Raw genomic sequence first — 5,906 nt, forward strand, 5'->3', positions numbered from 1 at the left:
AAGGACCCAGACTTGCTTGGATCCTTTGGCCTTATTAAGTTTGTTAACATTTGCAGCGGATTTAGCATCAGAGTTTATGTTAACATTTTTCTTATCAGAACTTACACTATCAGACTTTGAATCAGAATTTATACTAGAAGGAACAATGGAAACTTTCTTCAAAGAAGGTTTTATTTGATAATAATCATAGTACAAACTATGATATTCCTTACAAGTATAAATGGAATGCCATAAACTACCACAATGAAAACAAGGATTTTGTGGTTTGTATCTAACAGACTGACTCTTAACTCCTGATTTTGAAGGTAAGGAGTTAATATTCTTATTCTTCCTGCAAAAAGAAGCCATATGGTTAGAACTTCCACAGTTATGACATGTTTTCCTAGGAGCATCAGGAACAGGTTTATAATCATTGCTTTTATTCACACCTTCCTTTCCATTCCTATTTTTCCTAGGTGATTTTACCTTGTTTGCATTCTTAACATCTTTCAGCTTATGTTTAAGTTGCTTCTTCGTCATTAAGCCTATGTTCACTTCAGCTGTCTTTTCCTGTTTTAGTTTGTCAGAAGTTGATTCCTTTGTAACTTCTGATTTTTCATTTTCAGACTTTACAGTTACAAACTTAACAGGTTTTAACTTTGGCTTTTGCTTATCAACAGACTTAATTTCTTCAGTTCCTTTATCTTTCTTATCTTCTCCATAACCTAAGCCCTCTTTCCAGTTTCCACTACTTAGCAAATTTTGAGTTATTTTGCCAGAGTTAGTCCAAGTCCTGATAATCTCTCTTTCCTTTTCTAACTCAGTTTTTAGAGATTCATTTAATTTTAGCACTTCATTCCTAACATAAAAAGCATCATCTCTATCCTTCCGAGTTTGATGGAACATGACTAACTCTTTTTCTAAGAAATCATTCCTTTTCTTAAATGCAAGATTTTCAGAAGTTAATCTTTCACATGTTAAAGTTTGATCTCTATAGCTAACAAACATGGTTTTAAGATATCTTCTCAACTCATTAATATCATCAGTATGAAAAGCATAAGTAGTCTGAGGTACCTTTGTTTCAGCAGCACCAGAATTGCTCTCAGCACTTTCTTTATCAGCATTTGCCATCAATGCATAGTTCTCCTCACTTTCAGAGTCTGAGGTGTCTGTCCAGCTTTTCTGCTTTGTGACAAGAGCCTTGCCTTTGTCACCCTTTACCTTCTTGCAGTCAGGAGATATGTGGCCTTTCTCACCACAGTTATAGCATTTAACATTGGTGTAATCTCCTCTGTCAGATTTTCCTCCTCTGCCTTCAGATCTTCTAAAATTCTTCTTATCAGAACTTATGCCTTTCCTGGAAAACTTCCTTCCCTTCCTGAAATTCCTGTATGCAATCTTTGTGATTCCTTTCACCATAAGAGCACACAGCTTCATCATCTCCTCATCAGCATCAGTCTCAGGCAAGCTTTCAGAATCTGAGTCATCATTACTCTCAGAACTTGATGACCTAGTATCAGACTTTATGAAAAGAGCTTTACCCTTGTCTTTCTTTGAGGAAGCTGCTTTGGGGAATTCTTCTTCAGCCTTAAGAGCAACTGTCCTTGACTTTCCTCCTTTCCTCTTGCTTCTTTGTTCCATCTCCAGCTCATGAGTCTTGAGCATTCCATAGATTTCATCAAGAGTTGTTTCATCAAGATTGTAGTTGTCTCTTATTGTCGTTGCCTTCAAATCCCAGCATTCAGGAAGAGCTAACAGGAACTTAAGGTTTGAATCTTCAAGATCATACTCTTTATCAACCAATGACAAATCATTCAAAAGTTTGACAAATCTATCATATAAATCATTCAATAACTCATTAGCCTTTGAGTCAAAGTGTTCATACTCTTGAGTGAGTATTGTCTTCCTGTTCTTCTTAATTGTGTCAGTTCCCTGACACCTTATTTCCAGAGCATCCCATATCTCCTTAGCAGTCTTGCAGTTGATTACCCTGTTTGACATTATATTATCAATGGCACTATGCAGTAAGTGTCGTACCTTAGCATCCTTAGCAATTGATGCTATGTCTTCAGCAGTATAATCATTCTTCTCCTTTGGTACGGTCTTTGCTGCTTCACCTGCAACTTTAACAGCGAGCTTGGTTGGTTTATGAGGGCCTTCCTTGATTCTATCAAGGTATTCTGGATCTGTTGCTTCCAGGAACATGGTCATCCTTACCTTCCATATGGGATATTCAGATGGTCTCAGTATGGGGACTCTGATGGTCTCATACCGACTCTGAATTTATGTCTTTGGTGGTTCCTCAGTTGTGGTAGGCTTAGTTGGAGTTTCTGTGTCCGACATGATTGTGTTTGGATCTTTAACTGTATGTGTGTTAACAGAGTAGCTCTGATACCAATTGTTAGGTCACACACACACTGTAGAGGGGGTGAATACAGTGTATAGTACACTCAAATCGAACTTTAAGAACTTAAGTAACAGAAAACAAACTTTATTGAAATAATAAACTCTGTTACAGTATGGAACTGTTACCTCTCAGTGATGAATAAATATCACGAGAGCTGCTAGGGTTACAATGAATAATCTTCTCTAATAATGATAACACTTATAGTGTAAACCCTATGTCTGTGTTTATATACTACACAGTTACAAGATAATCGCTAATTGATATGGAATATAATTCTGCTTCCTAAAATATATCAATCAGATATCTTTTCTTCCAAGTATTCCATTCTTCACGGAATTCCTTCTTCATGCATATCTCTTCTTATGTTTATCTCAATCTTCTTTCCTTTAATCAGCTACTGTCCTTATCTGATTGTCCTTCAGCACTTAAGTTCTGATATCTATCTTCTGATGATTATCTCCTGATAACATACGTACTGATATCCTTAAGTCCTGACTTCCAGTATAAGTACTGATCAACAGTTAAGTACTGATTTATCCTGTTCAGTAAGATCTGAAAGCTAAACATAAAACTCATTAGCCATGACATTATCAAATATATCTAACAAAAAATTTTCAGAAAAATGTTGAGACAAGGTTAGATATATGAGATCACCTTGCAACGATAGTTTTATACAATTATAAACTGGAACTCTGTGTATATTATGCATGGAAGAGGACTTCCAAGATTTTGAAAAGTATATATGTATATATACTGAATATTTTGCGACTTCATCGCATTAAGGTATCAAACTTGGTTCATTTCTTTTGACCAAGACTTTCATGAGTACTATAAGAAGGCTCATATATTGTTAATCATTATACATATTATTTTGGTGGGCTTGTTGCTCACCATTGCTTTCTTCTTTCATCACACAACAACAGATAAAAAAGATGAACATGACCAAGCTCCTGATTCGCGAGCGGATAGGAAACGTTCCGCAGTTTCCTATAGGCGTTGATGTCGCTGTAGCTGAGGTAGGAACTACCAATAGGCTAGGCTTTCAACTTTCGATGTACCAGATTTATGTATATTTATGAATTGTAATAATGGCAAAGAAAATGCAAATTTATTCAGAAAACCTTTTAAGGTGTATTGGCAGATAATTGTGGAATAAAATGACTTGTGATTATTTTTGGATGTTCATCTCTGAGACTATAACTTGTGGTGTGTGTGTTTATTGTGGGGTCACAGTACAGAGTAGTTGATTAATTATTAAGATTGGGTGTTATTAAGGGAAATGGAACTCGTGACAACCCGGATCCCCGACCCCGGATTTGGGGGTGTTTACATGTCTTGAGGCACTTTGGATATTTGTTCAACTCCTCTAATCCAAGAGATTCAAAAGGCATATCTAGCCTTCGCTTCCAAGAAGAAGCATTCAAATACTGCAACTGTTCATCACCTTCATCATCTTCACTATCTGAATTCCCCAAAAAGGCCTTCTCTAAGGCATCATACTTAGCATTTGATCAAGTTCTAAAGTAACCACAAAATCGACCAACTCCACTTTTAAGCACTCCTCATTTTCAGTCGGGAATTTTATGGCATTAAAAACATTGAATGTCACATCCTGATCCAGCACTCGCATAGTAAGCTCACCCTTCTACACATCAATCAAGGTTCAGCCAGTAGCCAAAAAAGGTCTTCCCAAGATTATGGGAATCTTCTTATACTCCTCGAAATCAAAAATTACAAAATCAGCAGAAAATATGAGTTTTTCTACCTTGACCAAGACATCCTCCACAATTCCTGGTAGATATGTAATAGATCGACCGACCAATTGCAAGGTCATATAAGTAGGCTTTGGATCAGGTAAGTCCAATATCTTGAAGATTGAAAAGGGCATCAGATTGATGCTAGCTCCCAAGTCACATAAGCATTTGTCAAATGACACTTTTCCAATGGTACAAGGAATAGTGAAGCTTCCAGGATCTTTAAGCTTCAGAGGCAACTTCTTTTGTAGCACCGCACTGCATTCCTCCGTAAGAGAAACTGTCTCTAAGTCATCAAGCTTCACTTTCCGAGAAAGAATACCTTTCATAAACTTCGCATAACTAGGCATCTGTTCAAGAGCTTCAGCGAAAAGTATATTGATATTAAGTTTCTTGAACACCTCTAGAAATTTCTCAAACTGCTTATCCAGCTTTTTCTTTTGCAGCCTTTTAGGAAAAGTAGGTGGAGGATATATCTGTTTCTCCCTTGTATACCCTCAGGAGGAGTGTGTTCCACAGTAGTCTTCCTTGGTTCCACTTCTGCTTCCTTCTGCACTTCTTATTCAACCACAACTTCTTCTTCCAAAACTTGAGATTTTTCAGGATTTGCAACTTTCCCAGACCTCAATGTAATTGCCTTCACCTGCTTCTTAGCTTCCCAATTTCCTGGTACTGCAGTGTCACTAGGGAGTGTACTAGGTTGACGATTTAGCAAAGCGTTGGCAATTTGCCCCATTTGATTCTCCAAGGTCTTGATAGAAACCGCTTGGCTCTTGCACATGAGCCTCAACTCCTCCAATTTAGATTTTTTATTTGACTATTGCAGCTGGAGTTGTTGTCTTGGTGCATATTGCGGTTGCTGAAAACCAGGAGAGTTATATTGCTTTACTGCATATTGCTGATAAGGCTGCTGAATCGCATTCTGAGTATTGCTCCAGGTGAAGTTAGGATGATTGCGGTTGTTGGGATGATAAGTGGCTGGAACAGGCTACTGCGACCTCTGAAAGTTGCTTACAAACTGAGCTGATTCACTAGAAACAACACACTGCTCTGTCTCATGGGCACCGACACAAAACTCACAGACACTAGTGATCTGATTAACTTCATAATTAGCCAAGAATCCACCTTCATCATTAAAGCTTTAAGCTGAGAAGCTATAGCAGTAGCTGCATCTACCTCCATAATTTCTGCTACCTTGCCTTGAGGTAGTCTTTGAGTTGGGTTCTGGTATTCATTGGTAGCCATCAGCTCAATCAATTCGTAAGCTTCATCATAGCTTTTAGCCCATAAGGCTCCTCCCGATGCTGCATCAAGCATGGGTCTAGAAATCGCACCCAATCCATTATAAAAGCAGTTAATGATCATCCAGTCAGTCATCCCATGGTGATGACCTTTATAAGCATCTCCTTGTAGTGATCCCAAGCCTCACATAAAGATTCTCCATATTGTTGCGCAAATTGAGTAAGTGCGTTTCTGATTGCAGTAGTCTACGCCGTAGGAAAGAATTTAGTTAAGAACTTTTGAGCAAGATCCTCCCATTTGGTGATAGACCCTGTGGTAGAGAATGTAACCAGCACTTAGCTTTATCCCGTAGAGAGAATAGGAAAAGCCTCAACTTAATAGCATCTTCAGAAACTCCATTGAACTTGAAAGTGTCACAGATCTCGATGAAATCTCTAATGTGCATATTGGGGTCCTCTGTTGGAGAACCCCAAAACTGAACTGAGTTTATATATCATCTGAGCGTGCTCGACTCCTTGATCTCT

At 38.0% G+C, this 5,906-nt stretch overlaps 1 non-coding gene across 1 annotated transcript; it reads left to right on the forward strand.

The window, feature by feature from the left end:
* The first annotated feature begins 5,515 nt into the window (after nucleotides 1–5,515).
* LOC141703313 (small nucleolar RNA R71) lies at nucleotides 5,516–5,621 on the forward strand. The gene has a single exon (XR_012567442.1). It is a non-coding gene; the product is annotated as a small nucleolar RNA R71 (small nucleolar RNA).
* Nucleotides 5,622–5,906: the final 285 nt, after the last annotated feature.

The sequence above is a fragment of the Apium graveolens genome, unplaced genomic scaffold (genome assembly GCF_009905375.1).
Source record: "Apium graveolens cultivar Ventura unplaced genomic scaffold, ASM990537v1 ctg6503, whole genome shotgun sequence".
In the NCBI taxonomy this organism is placed as follows: Eukaryota; Viridiplantae; Streptophyta; class Magnoliopsida; order Apiales; family Apiaceae; genus Apium; species Apium graveolens.